Consider the following 19,370-nt stretch of genomic DNA (forward strand, 5'->3'; position numbering starts at 1 on the left):
TGGTGTATCACGTTGATTGATTTGTGTATATTGAAGAATCCTTGCATTCCTGGAATAAACCCCACTTGATCATGGTGTATGATCCTTTTAATGTGCTGTTGGATTCTGTTTGCTAGTATTTTGTTGAGGATTTTTGCATCTATGTTCATCAGTGATATTGGCCTGTAGTTTTCTTTCTTTGTGACATCCTTGCCTGGTTTTGGTATCAAGGTGATGGTGGCCTCGTAGAATGAGTTTGGGAGTGTTCCTCCCTCTGCTATATTTTGGAAGAGTTTCAGAAGGATAGGTGTTAGCTCTTCTCTAAATGCTTGATAGAATTCGCCTGTGAAGCCATCTGGTCCTGGGCTTTTGTTTGTTGGAAGATTTTTTATCACAGTTTCAATTTCAGTGCTTGTGATTGGTCTGTTCATATTTTCTATTTCTTCCTGATTCAGTCTCGGCAGGTTGTGCATTTCTAAGAATTTGTCCATTTCTTCCAGGTTGTCCATTTTGTTGGCATAGAGTTGCTTATAGTAATCTCTCATGATCTTTTGTATTTCTGCAGTGTCAGTTGTTACTTCTCCTTTTTCATTTCTAATTCTATTGATTTGAGTCTTCTCCCTTTTTTTCTTGATGAGTCTGGCTAATGGTTTATCAATTTTGTTTATCTTCTCAAAGAACCAGCTTTTAGTTTTATTGATCTTTGCTATCGTTTCCTTCATTTCTTTTTCATTTATTTCTGATCTGATTTTTATGATTTCTTTCCTTCTGCTAACTTTGGGATGTTTTTGTTCTTCTTTCTCTAATTGCTTTAGGTGCAAGGTTAGGTTGTTTATTCGAGATGTTTCCTGTTTCTTAAGGTGGGATTGTATTGCTATAAACTTCCCTCTTAGAACTGCTTTTGCTGCATCCCATAGGTTTTGGGTCGTCGTGTCTCCATTGTCATTTGTTTCTAGGTATTTTTTAATTTCCTCTTTGATTTCTTCAGTGATCACTTCGTTATTAAGTAGTGTATTGTTTAGCCTCCATGTGTTTGTATTTTTTACAGATCTTTTCCTGTAATTGATATCTAGTCTCATAGCATTGTGGTCGGAAAAGATACTTGATACAATTTCAATTTTCTTAAATTTACCAAGGCTTGCTTTGTGACCCAAGATATGATCTATCCTGGAGAATGTTCCATGAGCACTTGAGAAAAATGTGTATTCTGTTGTTTTTGGATGGAATGTCCTATAAATATCAATTAAGTCCATCTTGTTTAATGTATCATTTAAAGCTTGTGTTTCCTTATTTATTTTCATTTTGGATGATCTGTCCATTGGTGAAAGTGGGGTGTTAAAGTCCCCTACTATGATTGTGTTACTGTCGATTTCTCCTTTTATGGCTGTTAGTATTTGCCTTATGTATTGAGGTGCTCCTATGTTTGGTGCATAAATATTTACAATTGTTATATCTTCTTCTTGGATCGATCCCTTGATCATTATGTAGTGTCCTTCTTTGTCTCTTCTAGTAGTCCTTATTTTAAAGTCTATTTTGTCTGATATGAGAATTGCTACTCCAGCTTTCTTTTGGTTTCCATTTGCATGGAATATCTTTTTCCATCCCCTTACTTTCAGTCTGTATGTGTCTCTAGGTCTGAAGTGGGTCTCTTGTAGACAGCATATAGATGGGTCTTGTTTTTGTATCCATTCAGCCACTCTGTGTCTTTTGGTGGGAGCATTTAGTCCATTTACATTTAAGGTAATTATCGATATGTATGTTCCTATTCCCATTTTCTTAATTGTTTTGGGTTCATTATTGTAGGTCTTTTACTTCTGTTGTGTTTCTTGCCTAGAGAAGTTCCTTTAGCATTTGTTGTAAAGCTGGTTTGGTGGTGCTGAACTCTCTCAGCTTTTGCTTGTCTGTAAACGTTTTAATTTCTCCATCAAATCTGAATGAGATCCTTGCTGGGTAGAGTAATCTTGGTTGCAGGTTTTTCTCCTTCATCACTTTAAGTATGTCCTGCCACTCCCTTCTGGCTTGTAGAGTTTCTGCTGAGAGATCAGCTGTTATCCTGATGGGGATTCCCTTGTGTGTTATTTGTTGTTTTTGCCTTGCTGCTTTTAATATGATTTCTTTGTGTTTAATTTTTGACAGTTTGATTAATATGTGTCTTGGCGTATTTCTCCTTGGATTTATTCTGTATGGGACTCTCTGTGCCTCCTGGACTTGATTAACTATTTCTTTTCCCATATTAGGGAAGTTTTCAACTATAATCTCTTCAAATATTTTCTCAGTCCCTTTCTTTTTCTCTTCTTCTTCTGGAACCCCTATAATTCGAATGTTGGTGCGTTTAATGTTGTCCCAGAGGTCTCTGAGACTGTCCTCTGTTCTTTTCATTCTTTTTTCTTTATTTTGCTCTGCAGCAGTTATTTCCACTATTTTATCTTCCACCTCACTTATCCGTTCTTCTGCCTCAGTTATTCTGCTATTGATCCCATCTAGAGTATTTTTTATTTCATGTATTGTGTTTTTAATCGATGTTTGATTCATCTTTAGTTCTTCTAGGTCCTTGTTAACTGTTTCTTGCATTTTGTCTATTCTATTTCCAAGATTTTGGATCTGGGAAATAGAATCTTGGATCATCTTTACCATCATTATTCTGAATTCTTTTTCAGGTAGACTGCCTATTACCTCTTCATTTGTTAGGTCTGGTGGGTTTTTATCTTGCTCCTTCTCCTGCTGTGTGTTTTTCTGTCTTCTCATTTTGCTTATGTTACTGTGTTTGGGGTCTCCTTTTTGCAGGCTGCAGGTTCGTAGTTCCTGTTGTTTTTGGTGTCTGTCCCCAGTGGCTAAGGTTGGTTTAGTGGGTTGTGTAGGCTTCCTGGTGGAGGGGACTAGTGCCTGTGTTCTGGTGGATGAGGCTGGATCTTGTCTTTCTGGTGGGCAGGTCCACGTCTGGTGGTGTGTTTTGGGGTGTCTGTGGACTTTTTATGATTTTAGGCCACCTCTCTGCTAATGGGTGGCGTTGTGTTCCTGTCTTGCTAGTTGTTTGGCTCAGGGTGTCCAGCACTGTAGCCTGCTGGTCGTTGAGTGAAGCTGGGTGCTGGTGTTGAGATGGAGATCTCTGGAAGATTTTCGCCGTTTGATATTATGTGGAGCTGGGAGGTCTCTTGTGGACCAGTGTCCTGAAGTTGGCTCTCCCACCTCAGAGGCACAGCACTGACTCCGGGCTCCTCAATTTGGGATGATGTGTTGTCTATTCATGTATTCCGCAGATGCAGGGTACATCAAGTTGATTGTGGAGCTTTAATCCGATGCTTCTGAGGCTGCTGGGAGAGGTTTCCCTTTCTCTTCTTTGTTCTCACAGCTCCTGGGTCTCAGCTTTGGATTTGGCCCCGCCTCTGCGTGTAAGTCGCCGGAGGGCGTCTGTTCTTCGCTCAGATAGGACAGGGTTAAAGGAGCAGCCTCTTCGGGGACTCTGGCTCACTCAGGCCGGGCGGGAGGGAGGGGCACGGAGTGCGGGGCAAGCCTGCAGCGGCAGAGGTCGGCGTGACGTTGCACCAGCCCGAGGCGCGCCGTGCGTTCTCCCAGGGATGCCGCCCCTGGATCCCGGGACCCCGGTAGTGGCGGGCTGCACAGGCTCCCGGAAGGGCGGTGTGGGCAGTGACCTGCGCTCGCACACAGGCTTCTTGGCGGCGGCAGCAGCAGCCCCAGCGTCCCACGCCTGTCACTGGGCTCCGCGCTTTCAGTCGCGACTCGCGCCCGTCCGTGGAGCCCCTTTAAGCAGCGCTCTTAATCCCCTCTCCTCGCGCACCAGGAAACCAAGAGGGGAGAAAAAGTCTCTTGCCTCTTCGGCAGCTCCAGAGTTTTCCCGGACTCCCTCCCGGCTAGCTGTGGCACATTAGCCCCCTTCAGGCTGAGTTCTCGCCGCCAGCCCCAGTCCTCTCCCTGCGCTCTGACCGAAGCCCAAGCCTCAGCTTCCAGCGCTGCGCGCCCCGGCGGGCGAGCAGACAAGCCTTTCGGGCTGGTGAGTGCCGCTCGGCACCGATCCTCTGTGTGCGGATCTCTCCGCTTTGCCCTACCCAGGTATGTGGGGAGTTTCTTGCCTTTTGGGAGGTCTGGGGTCTTCTGCCAGCGTTCAGTAGGTGTTCTGTAGGAGTTGTTCCACGTGTAGCTGTATTTCTGGTGTATCCGTGGGGAGGAAGGTGATCTCCGCGTCTTACTCTTCCGCCATCTTACCGGAAGTCACTGTAAGTTTGTTTTCTATTAAAAACCTTTTATATGCTGTGCTCTGTGCTGGTTTAACCCTCTTGATTTACAGATTGGGGACATCTTGAGGGCAGGAACTTGGCTCACCTGGTCTCACTTGTTGTTGAAGTCGCCATTGGTGTCCTAACAAGGAACCTCGCAAACTGTATCCCCCTGATAAGAGTTTATAGATTGAATTCCAGCTGAGAAAGATGAGGTTCAGAGAGGTTCAGAGACTTGACCGAGGCCACACTGCATGTTACTGCAGAAGTGGCCACAGAGTTTGGACTGTTCCACGCCCACCCAGAATGGGTCAAGACAGCACCATGTCTGTAGCAGATAGAGAAGCCACATCTCCTACTTTTCATTTTTTTTTTTTTTTTTTTTTTTTGCGTTTCAAACTTAATTCTTATTTGACTACTGAATGTATTTTTTGGTATCAGAACTAGGCTATAAACTCTCAGGAGGAAGAGCCATGACTGACACTGCCATGTTCCTGCAGGAGGAGAACATAGTAGGAACTCCATGCCCATCTGAAGAAGGATCTTCCTTCAGGTCTAGAATCAGACCGTCTTGACTCAGATCCTGGTTTCATCACTCATGGGTCCTGTGAAAAAGCTGCTCAGACTCTCAAAGCCTCAACCTGATCATTTGTAAAACGGGGAGAATAGTGCCTCCCTTGTAGGGTTTTTGTAGGGATTTAACAAAGCATCCAACACATTTTCATGTGGTCAACATTAAGAACAATTAACTCCTATTATTTTTTCTGGTGTTATTAATACTATGATTTCCCATTTGAAATGGGAAAATGGCTGAAAATTTTATTCTCCATGTCTCCTCTCCCCTATTTAAAGGTGATTCAAGGTTTTTATCCCTTCATCTAACTAAGCTTTAAATTTGGATACAGTCAATTATCAAAGATCTATTATCAGTCTATTATAATCTTACCTTTAGGACAAGCATATCCCAAATGAGCTTATTTAAGACCATTCTTCAGTTACTTTCAGTTATTCAATAGCTAACTTCCACGGAGTGCCAGGCACTGAGTTAGGTCTGGGCTCTCAGAGAAGGAGGAGTGAGCTGAGGGTTTGAACCAGGGAGGTTCAAGGCCACCTGGGATGGCAAGGGTGGGATGTACCAACTTAGCTCTCCCACTTGGGGGCCCTACGTTCTCTTAGTCCAAAATTGTTTTTTTATTAGATCCAACATATGACTCACCATTCCAAATTACTTTCTCTCTTCCTTATGCTGTTTCTACATTGAAGACCCCTCTCTAGCCCCAGAGGGAAGGGAGAGAGTGAAGAGATGTGAGTAACAAAGGTGGAGGTATTTATTCCTCCTTCTCTAACCAGGACGACTGGCTGACAGTCTTGTCCTATGGGACCCCGTGATAGGAGAGAAACAGCAAAGAACCTGAAAAGACACACGGTAAAGCCAGCCTTCGTGGGGCCCTGCAAAACCTCATTTTGTTCTAAGAGCTGGAGGAAGAGAAGGGGATACGATCTACACCAATACTTTGCATAATATGTAGAATAAAAATCAAAATAATGAGCATTGTTAAGCTCCCACTATGAGCTACTGTGTTCTAAGCTCTTTATACTTGATCTCAATTATCTCTTAAATCTTCTAAATGTTGTACTGTTACTGCGCCCATTTCACAGGTGGAGAAATCGAGGCTTTGAGAGGTTAAGTGATTTAAGCTTGCAAGTGGTAGAGCCAGGATTTGAACACCAGCATTCTGGCTCCAGAACCTGCAGTCCGCACCTCTACCAGGACCCTGGGTTGGGGTTTCCTCAGCTGGGGTCAGGGTTTCATTGACCAGGCCACAGTTGGGGAGTGCACCACAGAACAATCTGCATAAGATACAAGAGGTTCTTAAAGCCCATTTGCTAAGAGGGAACAACACAAGTGTGTTCTTCATTCACCTTAGGAGTGGACTACAAAGAAGAATTTTTATTTCATTGCCTTTTGGTGTTTGGTATGCAGTCATATGCTAAGGTCTCCACAGTGGGAGGGGGGGTGGTGAGAAGGAGAGTCTAAGTCTCTGGTCTGGATATTTTCCTGCTGCCCAGGGAGTCTGGAAAAGTTCACAGTTGCAGCATTTGAATTCCGAAGAGTTTTTCACAACCACAGTGAACTGACAGACATTTATAGATGTGAATTTTCATACATAGGAGATAAAAATACAGACTAAGATGATAAACATAGGTTTATAGACTAAGGGCTGTGTGATTGCATCAGGTAAAAAGTATTTAATTGTTTCCGGAGATAAAAAGGGTCAGTGTGATCAGGAAATATGCCACAGGTGGCAGGGCACTTGAGTTAGGGTTTTAAGGGATGAGTGGGAGTTTGCCAAGCAGAGAATATGGCAAGAGGGATACTCTCCAAGCTGGCAGAATGTCCCAAGCTGATGCTGAAGTGCGTTCTCTAATGTACTAAAATCCTACATTGTTTTATTCTTTCTTTTTAATGAAGTACTTTCATAAATTGGCCTGTGGAAGTTAAAGTGAGTGCTCTGAAAATCCAAAACATTTCTATCCTTAAGTTCCCTACTTGGTCCTTGAAACAGAATCTCTTTTTAGGAACACAAAGAAGCCAATTCTAATCGATTTAGAATTTCCCAACTGCAGATGGGGAATGGAGATTAAAAAGTGGAAAATGAAATTTGAAGAAATTGGGTATCTTCAGCACTGCATTCTCCCAAAAGTTATGGCATGTGAGGGTTTGTTCCCAGAATTGAGGCCACATCATGTGTGAATATTCAAGGCTCCATATTTAGCATGATGGATGCAGAGGCAGCTGTGCAGAGCTGACTTGAAACTCTGCAGCTTTAGAGAGTTTTGGAGGCTTTAGACCCATGGTCCTGCTTATCGGAGGCCCCGGATGTGCTGGGAAGAGAGTGTTGTAAAGGGAAATGGCCTCTAAGCTCAGTAACACTGGAGTAGAGGCTCACTTCCAGACTTGCCCACAGAAATTTCCAGAACGTTCCTTAGGTTCAAGTGAGAAAAAGCCCTGTTTTTGCTGTTGGCATCTGTGAGTGGCATTTCCTGCCACTACCCCTCAGCACAAGGGACATTCTGAATGTAGCTCCCGGGCTCCATCCTCCCTGCAGGCCCAGGCCTGCCCTGGATCACCTCTGCGTCTAGCCTTCTTCCCAGGGCTGAGTGGAAGGCATTGGAAGGCCTGCGGAAAGAGGTTTATGGACACGTGACCAGGGGAAGGGCTGCAGATGGGAGGGAGGGCCCACGTGGATTTCCACTTCTGACTGGAAAACTACAGCTTCTGGGGATGTTCAAAACCTGAGGGTGAGGCTCTGGTTGCCCCCGGTTACCTGGCGTGTCTCCAGGCCGGCCTAAAAGGTGGTTCATGCCAAATGCTCCTGGCACCACCCAGTGTTTGCATTAGGAGTGCCAAATCCCTTTGGTGCTTGGTTATCACGTCAACCCCTGGGCATCAGCTGGCCTCAGTGTCTCCAGGAGATAGAGGATGAGCACGTGGGGCCCATCTCTGTGTGGTCCCGCTCATGGGACTCGCCCCCTTGCTGCATCCCCAGGGACTCACAGAAGGGCCCTTTAACTGACCTCCCCAAAGCGGGTCCAGATGGGCTTGGGATTTCTGTGTGATTGTCCAGGAGATGTGGCTACAGAAATCTCATCACTGTTGTTGTTTTCCTCATGGGTGACCTTGTGTCAGCTCAGCCGCAGCCTGGTCCCCATCTGTCTCCTCCACCGACATTGGCTTCCTGGAGCCCTGGCTGCACTGGGACTGGGCCTGGAGGATTATAGCCCATTCACAGAAAATAGTTCCCCAAGCTCAGACCCCTGATACCAGCAGGGGTGAGGGGGGTGGCGCTGGATCAGAAGGAAAGTGGACGTGGACGTTGAAAACATCCAGTGTGTCCTTTAAGCCAAATTCCACCTGGTGCATGGAAATAGGTGTGACGGGTCCCTCTGTGGAATCGCTCTCTGAGATCTTACTATGGCTTTCCCAACACAGCTGGGCTTCTCACCACCCTCATGTGGGCTGGTCCCCGGTCTGGAATCCTTTCTCCTCCTTGTTCTCCACCCTGGACCCTTCTAATAGCCACACGGCCCTTCCTCATAGAATCCCATGTGGCTTAGGGCAAGGGTCCTCCAGCTAAAAGATCAGTAAATTCCAGAACTCTTCTGTGATTTTTTTCTTTCTCATCCATGAATGGGTGTGATCATAATACCTCACATTCCATGTCAGTATTGTGAAGTTTAATCATATTCATACACTTGAAGAACCAGGAATAGGACTTCTGGTTAAAGACAGTGGAGTGACCCCAGATATTATGCTTCTGTTCCTCCTCAAATCCACTCAAAAGGCAATCAATGGCCATCTGAATAGACATAGACCCACAGGGGTCCACGAGATGAGGGACAGAAAGCAGCCCGTGTGTGGAAGCAGGAGAGCGGGTAGGTGCATGATGATAGTTTTTGCAAATATGAGGAAGCACGATGCTAGTGGCTGGTGGGAAAAGCCAAAAGCAGTCCTGTTTAGGCTGCAGAATCCCCAAAGACCTCAGGGATTAGGGGCACCACCTCTGGAAGGGAAGGATGACAAGAAACTGAAAGCAGGGAGTCTGTTGGAGGATGAAGGAATGACTTCAGAGGTGGGTAGGGGTGCTTTCTGCCGTCTTTGAGAAAGATGAGCAGAGCAGCCATAGGTGGAGGACCAAGAAGACACGGTAAAGCAAAGGAGAAGTAAGTGAGATTTTCGGTACAAAGCATGAGAGCCCCAGCCCCGGGACTCTGCCTGCCCTCGGAAGGGGAGTTTGGAGGACTCTTTTCTGGGGAATCTGACGCTCCAGAGAGACCTGAAGATACTGACGTGGGGGATTCCCTGAGGGAATTATCCAGCCAGACGTCCAGGAGCGGAGCTTTCAATGCAATCCGGGGCACATGTTTTCAGAGTGAGCACATAGCCAGGCCTCTGAGGAAAGAATGGGATGTGAAAGACGGTCAGTTGAGAAAGGGCCTGATGTGAAAGGCAGACACCTTCAGAATTTGTGCCTCTGTCCCTGTGGCCTTAGAGTCTGCGTGGCTCGTGAACCTGGTTCCCAAGGGCAGATGTTTCCAGCAGGGATGCAGGGAGGGCTCTGCGGAGCTGGCAGCCATGAGGACCAGCTGGTTACTTTCAGACCTTCACCCAGGAGATCAGCGATCGGTGCTTTTCCAAACATCGACCACAACAAAATTCCCTGTTTGCTTCTAATTACAGAAAACATATACAGACAATAAAAATCTCTCAGAACCCCAACAGTGTTGACATTTTAGTGGATTTCCTGTCAATCTGTTTTCTGTGCATGTGTCTATATTCCTTTTAACCCACATATGGATCATAATGTACTCACTATCATAGAAACACCGTCAATGGGTAACACATCATTAATACTTTCCAGTGGCGTTAAATATTCTTCTACAATTTGACTTTATTTTACTGGCAGCATGTTATTTCATTATATGAACGGGCTCTGATACGCCTTTATAGTAGTTTTCCAGAATTGCGTAGATAATACAGGCTTCATGCTAGACATTTGGAAAACACAATCACAGAAAGAAAAGTAATTTATATTATTATTAAATAATATTAATAATATTAATTTAAATCATATTAAATATTAATAACTAAATATATTATTATTAAATAATATATAGTATATATACTATTTATCCAGTGACCTTGGCTAATATTTTGGCATATTGAAAAACATGTAGCGTTTCAAAGATTGTATGCTATTGCATATACTGTTTTATAGGCTTTAAACTAATATGCCATAGACATTTTCCCATTAAAATAAAGAGTCTTTCACAAAAAGATTTTAATGGCTGCATAATACTCCACATTACAGATGTACATAATTTATCAGCCATTGCACATCAGGCAATGAAATTAATTCCAAAATTTCACTATTATAAATTATTCCATTATAGACATCCTTGAATATATATCTTAGCTTACATTTCTGAATATTTCTTATAGGATAAATTACTAGAAGAGGATTTTTTTGGGGGAGGAAGAGTATTATTGTATTACTTTTCTACAGCTGCTGTAACAAATTACCATAAGTTTAGTGCCTTAAAACAACATAAATGTATTATGTTATAGTTGGGAAGATCAGATGTTTAAAATGGGTCTCATTGGGCTAAAATCAGAGTGTGTCAGGGCTATGTCCCTGCTGAAGATTCTAGGGGAGAATTCACTTTCGTGGCTTTTCTTGCTTCTTCTAGAGGCTGCCTACCTTCTTCCAAACCAGCAGCGACTGGTCCTGTCCTTCTCAGACATGTCTCCTTCTGCCTCCTGCTTCCACATTTAAGGACCCTGGGATTCCACTGGACCCACCCAATAGGCTAATCCAGCATAATCTCCTTATTTTAAAGTCAGCTGATTAGCAACCTTAATTCCTCTTTGCATATAATATAACATATTCACAGGTTCTGGAGATTAGAATGTGGGCAACTTTGGATGGCTATTACTCTGTATACAATAGGCATGAACATAAAAATGAAGGTTTTAGTAAAAATTGGCCTCCAAAAATCATGTGATGATTTACAATCTCCATAGCAGCACATATAATTGTCTATTCTCCTCCATACACACCAATATTGAGTGTTACTATAAAAAAAAAATCACTACCAATTTGAACAGCTGAAACTTAGTTTCTCATTGTTTTAACTCTTATTTCTTTGATGATGTGATGTGTATCATTAGTTTTTTCCCAAAAGGTTATTGGTCATTTAGATTTCTCCTTTCATAAATTGCCTGTTCCTGTCATTGGCTCATTTTTCTATGCGTGTGGGCAGTGGAGCATCATCTTTTATAAAAGCTCTTTTTCCATTAAAGCACTTAACTCTTTATTTATGTCTATGTCAAGTACATTTTGTCCTGGTTAGAGATTACTCTTCAATCTTATTCTTGTATTTGATATCCAGAATCTTAAAACTTTTCCACATAGATTATATCAGTACTTTCTCCTATGGCTTCTTCCTTGGTTTTATGAATTAAAAAATAATAATAATGGATAATAAGATTTTCCTCACCTCTGGTTACATAAATATTTACCAATGTTTTTATAATTTCCATTTATACATTTTAGAATTTATTTTGGCTATAGCAAAAAGTGAAGTATCCTCCCACTTGTGCTTCTTCCAATGACTCTGATCATGTGCATTGAGCCTCTTGATGTTACACCCTATGTAGCACCTGATTTGGGTATATAGCCTTGTAATTTTTTTTTTTTTAATCACAAAGGTGAAGCTTCTGCTGCCAAGATCTTATTGCCATTTTAACACAGGTGTTGCTATCCTCCGGGCTTCTGGGGCCAAGCAGTGTAACCATACAATAGAAATCGGGTGCAGCCATCCAGATACCGAAGGCTCTGATGCCAGCATTGTGAGGCCACGGGCTGCTGTGGGACCATTAAGCTCTTTTTGGAAGCTGCCAGTTGTTTGTTTGCAGGCTCTACCCTCACTGGGACAGCCGGGGGAGCCAGTCTTGTCTTTGTGAGCGTGTGTGGGGTGTGCTCTTGGAAAGCACACAGCACAGCCATAAGGGCAAGATGCCATCACTGCCTCTGGTACTCACCACGTCCACACTGCTTTCATTCTGGGGTGGGGGGCAGAATGAAGGGAGGAATGAGAGAGACCCCTGTGGGCTCAGCTGCTGCCTGGCGCCCCCGACGCTGCACCCAGAGGTCGCTGCCTTGTCCTGGTTACCACGCCTGGTGCCGCAACCCACGCCCAGACAAGATGCTTTCCCAGAGGCTCGGGCTTCTTCCTTTCGTTCGTTCACTTATCCATTCTGTGCATTTTTTTTTTTTTTTTTTTTTTTTTTTTTGCGGTACGCGGGCCTCTCACTGCTGTGGCCTCTCCCGTTGCGGAGCACAGGCTCTGGATGCGCAGGCTCAGCGGCCATGGCTCACGGGCCCAGCCGCCCCGCGGCATGTGGGATCCTCCCGGACCGGGGCACAAACCCACGTCCCCTGCATCGGCAAGCGGACTCTCAACCACTGCGCCACCAGGGAAGCCCCCATTCTGTGCATTTTTATAGGCAGGGGAATCATGGAGAGGAAACTGGGGAAGGCCCCTGGCTACACGGAACTTAGGAACTTGAGAAGAGAAAATAGAGATCAAAAAAAGAAAGAAGCCAGAAAACAATGGCACACTGTGATGAATGCTTTGGAGAATTCAAGAATTCACGGAGAAGCCGGGGCTTGGAGAGAACCTTCTTCCGGTGGCAGCTGCGGGAAGGCCCCTTTCCCGTGTGATCTGCTCCTGACCAGCTGGGACCCAGTGCGTGATGGCATCCTCTGAGTTCCTCAAACACAACCAGGCGTTTCCTTTCTGGCCCCTGCCTGGAACGTTCTTCCCAGGTTCTAGACCCGGCTGCTTCCAGGTTGCAGTTCAGGCCTCGGTTCAAATGTTAATCCCTGCAGTAAACCGCTGGGAAAGCGCCTACTATAGAAGGCTGCTCCGCTATCTCCCGAAGGAGAGTTCCTCTCCAGCGCGTCATCAGTTTATTTCACTCGGAGAACTCATCTCACTGGAGGTATCTCCAACGGTGACTTATTTATGGGGTTATGGTCTGTCTACCCACTAGGCTCCGAAGCTCCATGGGGGCAAGGGCTGCGCCTGTCTTGTTTACCACCGTGACCTCGGCAACTAGCTTAACGCCTGACCGTAGCAGATGCTTAGTAAATATTTGTTGAGTGAATGAAAGGACAAAGGGGCCGCGGAGAGAGTAAAATGAGTCACAAGGGGCCTAGAGGTTTAGATCCATCAGATCTAGATGGGGGTGTGGGCCCGGGCTGTGGGTATTGCCTCTTCATCCTCACCTTTCCCTGGAAGACTCCACACCCACCCAATGGCTGGGGCAGGAAGGGGCCACCTTCTCTGCACCTTCCCTATGGCTGGCTGGTCCCGTCCGCTGGGCATTTGGGAAGAAGACGTGGAAACACTGACCCCGTTAGCGATCGGGAGCCCCGCTGTGCAGGGACCAGGACGATGCTGGGCCCACAGCAGGCTAGAGCCCGGTCCACTGAAGTTACAGGGGAGCAGCCAAGAGGCCAGGAGAGGAAGCCACTTCTGAGAGAAGGAAGAAGACAAGAGCAGAGAGGAGCAGGGGTGAGAACCGGGCAGATGTGCAGGGCGGGAGGTCATAAGTCCAAGGGAGAGAGGGAGACAGGGAGGGAGCGGGGAGGTGTGACTGCCTGACTGGCTCTGAAGCCACAGTTAGTTTTGAATCCTGGCTCCACCCCTTTCACTGCAGGACCTTGGGAAAATTCCTCAACCTCTCTGAGAGTCAGCTTCCTCATCTGGGAAATGAGGATCGGTGTTCTTCACAGGGCCTCGGGGAGCGTTACAACACATGATGTGATGGACCAGCATCAGTTCCCAGCCTGGCCCCGCCTCTGCTTTGGGAGGATGCGGGGGTGTTTGTGGACCCAGGAGGTTTGCTGAGTGCAGAGCTGCTCTGAGAGCCAAGGTACCAGCCCCGGGGAGCCCAGGACCTTGCCTGAGGGAATTTGCACACAGCCGTGAGTGGAGACCATTTACAGAACAACTCCCTCCTGCCAAGCCTGTGGGTCATGTCACACCCGCCTGCAACGCCACGAGATTTGCCATCAGGAGCTTTGCCAAGCCCACGCCCCGGGTGGATCCCGGCCTCCAAACCGCTCACCAGGGAGCCACGAATAAGTGACCAGCCACGCAGAAGTCTGCTGTGTGAGGCTGGACGAAACCAGGCTGACTTCCAGCTGTGGGGCTACCCTGGGCCGGTCCATCTGGCCCCTGGAGACCGCCTCACTCTGGAAAATTCTGCACGGCCATGAGTGTCCCTCTGTCCAGTGAGGGATACAGCCTCATCCAGCTTCCCCCTTGTGGAGAATTTAGCCTTTGAAAAATGGAGAGAGAGAGAGAGAGAGAGAGAGAGAGAGAGAGGTGGGGGAGAGAAAGGGCAGCAGGTAGGAAAGCTGGGGCCGAAGCAGCTTGCATATTGCATATTTTAAGGCATTTTAGGGACCTCCCTGGTGGTCCAGTGGTAAAGAATCCACCTTACAATGCAGGGGACGAGGGTTCCAACTCTGGTCAGGGAACTAAGATCCCACATGCCACGGGGCAACTAAGCCCATGTGCCACAACTACTGAGCACACGCACCCTGGAGCCTGAGCGTCACAACTAGAGAGAGAAAACCCGCAGGCCGCAGCTAGAGAGAAGCCCGCACGCCGCAACGAAAGATCCCGCGTGCTGCAGCAGCCAAAAATGAATAAAATAAATAAATAAATAATAAATAAATCTGTTTTTTTCTTTAAAAAAAAAGACATTCTAGGTCATTCTGTCTGGCTCAATACAGAGTATTCATTGGATCATGTTGTCCCAGACTGAACCTAATTGGACTGAACAGCTTGGTCTCCAGGGCCCCATTCTTTGTTCACTGGAGGTCCTAGGGGCAGGTGACACTTGCCTTCCCACACAGAATGAGACAATTATAGAATCTCAGGGTTTCAAGTGACCTCATAAGTCATCGAATGTAGACTCTTCCTCCACCTCACCTGGTACTTAGAGATGAGTCACAATCATGACCCAATCTGCTTTTGATCTCCTCTAGGGTCTGGGCGCTCACTACCCCTTAAGGCAGCTCATGTGACCAAGGTTACTTGGCAACCCACTTGGAAGGTTCTTCTTTACACGGAAGCAGAATCTCTTCCCTCAAAACATCAACGATTTGGGTCCTTTCTCCTCCAGACCCTGAATTCCCTGCTCCTTTGGCTGCTGGGTTCTGACAAGGCCCAGGAATCCCCCTGCCTCCCCACCTGTCTCCTTCTGCACGGCCTGGCCAACTGGCTGCTGCTTCGGTCAGGATGGGCTCAGCCGGGCTGCGCAACAGCTAACCCCAAAGCCTCCGTGTTTTACAGAAACAAAGGCTGATTTCCACGCGGGCTGCACATGCAGGAGGTGGGGGAGGGCTGCAGCTCCTTCCTGTGCCACTTTGTCTCCAGGATTCAGGCTGAGGGAGAGCCCTGGGCCTGGGATTTGCCAGTTCTTCTGACAGAGGGAAAAGAGGACATGGTGAGCCATGTGATGGCTCCTGGAACTTCTGTTCAGAAGCAGCTGATGCCAATTCTGCTCACATTTTCTTGATCAAAGCAAGTCACACGGCTACGTCTGAAATCAACAGGGTGAGGATGCCTGATCCTCTCTCATCTGCCACATCTCCGTTCCTTTAACAGGAAGAGACCCAGAGCCGAGGACCTCCCTCCTGTTCCTGTTCTTGCAGCAAGTCGAGTTGAATGGTTTCTTTCCCCCTTCCAGCTCCGGTAACCCGTGAGGGCATTCAAGCCGTCCGTTTATATTTTGGCAAAGCTCACCACTCTGTTGTACCCACAGATGCAACTGAAGGTTCCTATGCTGGAATTATTGCCTCATTCCCACCCCTTATCGTTTACCCCTCTCCCACTTCAGGTCTCGTCTGAAATGTTGCTTCCTCCATGAAGCCCTCCTGGCTTCCCATGCAGTTGAGTCCTTCTGTCATTTAGTGGTATAACTCCCTATGATTCCTCCCAGCACTCATCACACATCTAACTCAGCCAATGCCCATCGTTTTGGCTAGACTGAACATTCCCTAAGAACTGGCATAGTACCTGCCTTATTCAGTCCTAACACCCCAGATCCTATTATGAGACTTAACACACTGAAGGCACTCAGTAAATTTTGGTTGAATGATTAAATGGCAAAAACGTAACTCTTTCACAGGGTATAATTTTCCTATAAATTTCTTTTTTTAGCCCAAAGCGGGTACTTCAAATTTCTGTCCCCAAACCCTGATATCCTCTGTCCCCAAACCCTGATATCCTCTGAGATTTGTTTTCCTTCTGTGTATTTCAATCCCCTAAACTAGAAATCACACAGACCTTGCAGGATGAAAAACCGATTACGTGTGTGCGAGCGCGCACACACACACACACAATGCAAAGTCTCATCTAGGTTGTTTTTTTTTTTTTTCTTTTACTGTATACAAAAGTCCCCTGCAAATTTCTTTTATGAATTGGGTCCTTCTGTTTTATAGCCAGTGCATTCACTGCAAAGCTGTATTATGGCCACACATTCTTCTTTTTTGTAGTCCTGGAACATGGGCCCCCGGAGAAAGTCGCTTCACAGAACAACGGCCAGTAAACTGGGTTCATGTGTCAGCGAAACGCTTCTCACAAAAGTGAGTCAACTCTCTGTTCTTACCCATTGTCATCCTTCACCTTAACAAGCACACCCCGAAAAAGTCCTCTGGTTTCTACGGCTTGTTAGGTCTATCATCTTTTTAATTAATAGTGTTTTTACAAAGCCGTCTGAACTGTGTCATTCCCATTATCAGAAACGCATTGCCACTAATGAATCATTTTCATTTCTGATCTCTGGTATCACGCTAGTTGGTCTCCTGTTTCCATGCCTTCCAATGATAGCATCGTTTTCTGCCCACGATCAAATTTAATTTGGACTCTGATTATATTAGTCTGTTGCGACTGAAGTGTCAATTTTTGTCAGGCAATTAGGAGCTCTAACCTGTGAAGTTCAGTTTGATAGGCATTGTAATTGGATTGTTACAGTAATAACCTAGAACGTTCCTTTTCCTCCTGCTTCTTTGATTCTTGATTCATACTCCCATCGTGAGAACAAAGACATTTGGGTTATTATACATCAGGATGTTTGTGACAACAAGATGGCAAGTCAAAGTTTTTGCAGCGGAGTGTGCTTCCACCTAACTCCAAGTGTGGGACATTGAAAGTGTGTGGGGTTTAGAAAAATCAGAACAAAGGGAAAGTACACAGCGCTGTGTAAAGAAAAGTGACAGACCTCAGAAGTTAGTGTCGAGATTCCTGGTAAGTTGCAAAGAAAGAAGCCCGAATAGTTTAGAACCTCCTCTCCTTCCCTCCCTCCCTCTCTCCCTCCCTCCCTCCCTTCCTTCCCCCTCCCTCTCCCTTTCTTTCCTATCCCTCATTTCTACAATCTTTCACCCAGGCACTCGGCTAAATCATCATGAAAAAGACAAGCCTTCCGTGCTGGTGCAGTTCACGATGTAATAGTAAAGAAATGGAGACCCATAAGGACATCAGGTTTTTGTAGAGAACACCTGGATGCATCAGAAGATCCTAGATCTTGCTGGAAGGATAGGGCTTTGCTGCAGGAGAGAGGAGGAGGGTGGGCCAGCTGGTGGGAAGAGCATGGACAGACACCTGGGTGCATCACAGAATTTGGCCAAGTCAGGCAGAGATGAGCATTGCAGCATGACAGGTGCCCGTGGTGCCTGGCTGGGGCGGACTGGCAGGAACTGAAGCTGGAAGGGGCGGGGTGGGGGGCACATGACAAGGGAGGGGCGCCTGGATTTCATCCTGGAGCGCATGGGTATTTAAAGGCAGGTGCAGTGGTTTTGGAGGGTGGCGTGGATGACTTCAATAGCATCTTTATCAGTCCTGATTCCATGGCCCTGAAAACTCAGTTGCTTCATAGCTCTTCTCAAATGGAAATCCGGGCAAGAGCGAGCGGGCTGCTTACAGCCCTTCAGGGGCTGTGAAGTCAGGACTCTCCGGCATGCCCTGCAGAAGGCAGACCAGATGAGTTATTGCCCAAACCAGGGCCCTTTGGGAGAGTGAAGAAGGTGAGGGGTGACTTATTACTAATTCCACCTCTGCAATGACGGTATCCTTGAGGACAGTCCCGGGCAAACCAGGAGGCTGGCCATGTACCTCTGAGGCCCACGTGGTGAAGTCTGGCTCCTTCGTCCTTCCTCAGTGTCCTCTCACGTTGTTCCAGCTCTCTGAGGCCCAGCTCCATTGACTTTTCTGGTTCCTCCCACTCCTCCAGCCACAGGGCCTTTGCACCTGATGTTCCCACCATCTGAACCTTGGCCTCGTTGCCTTTCACTCCCGCACAGGCTCTCATGCCAGCTGGTTCCAGTGACATTAGTCAATGGAAGGTACTGGAAGAAGATGGATGGGCAGGAGAGGAGGTTACATATTTCTCTCCTCACTTCTGTCTCTGTATCTCTGGCAAGAGCTGCATCCTCCACAACTTGGCTCCTACCCACTGTCTCCACCCACATTGTTGCCTCCATTTTTCTGCCTCGTCCCTTCAGTCCAGGGAGTGTGAACAGCTCCCTGCACCACTTGCCTCCGAGTGAGGCACCATCCCTTGTTTGCTCTCTTTACGCCCTCATCTCTGTGAGGAGTCTCTTCACTAAAGGTTCATCATCAGTGGTGAATTCTGTCTCCTGCAGGGACCTTGGCTGCTGCAAAGTGCCCCAGGGGAAGAGAGACTGGGTGCACTATGAGCTTGCAAAGGAGCTAATGCTGCCTCTGAAGACAGATGTCAGCAGACAGAGAATCTGGTGAGAGGGTCTTTTGGGTGGAGAAAATGGCATTTGGTATTTGCCAGTGCATGGAAGAAAGAAGGAGGGTCAGTTTGTGGGCTGGTGAGCAGTCCAATTTCTTCCTTTCTTTCTTTCTCTTTCTTTCTTTCTTTTTCTTCCTTCCTTTCTTTCTTTCTTTCTTTCTTTCTTTCTTTCTTTCTTTCTTTCTTTCTTTCTTTCTTTCTTTTCCTTTCTTTCTTTCCTGTTCTCTCTCCTTCTCTTGCTTCCTTCCCTCCTCCCTTCCTTCCTTTAAAAAACATTTCTAGAGCTCCCACTCTGTGCCAGGCACTGTTTTGGTCACGGCATCAATGACAGAGAAATCCCCTGCCCTCACAGATGTCCTATTCCAGTGGGAGAAGACCGGAAACTAACAAATGGACATATTTCTAATATGGCAAGCGACCATGAAAGCATGGAGAGAAATAAAGCCAGGTAAAGAGAACCACGAACCTGGAGTGTGGTTTTGAAGATGATATATTATTAGGGGCTTTCCTGGAAAGATGGACTTTGAATAGAGTTCAGAAGGAAATGAGGCACCAAGCATGCAGCCATATGAGAGATGGGTGTTCCAGGCAGAGAGCACACCAAGTGCAAAGACCCGGGGCAGAAGCTTACTTGGTGTGTTCAAGGTCAGCAAAGAAGCCAGAGTGGCTGGAGCAGGAAGGATAAAGGGTGGAGCAGAGAGGCGTGATGTCAGCAAGGCTGAGGGACCAGATGGGTCCAGTCTTAGAGGCTGCTCTGA

This window comes from Mesoplodon mirus (assembly GCF_964341445.2).
Source record: "Mesoplodon mirus genome assembly, chromosome: 4".
Classification (NCBI taxonomy): Eukaryota; Metazoa; Chordata; class Mammalia; order Artiodactyla; family Ziphiidae; genus Mesoplodon; species Mesoplodon mirus.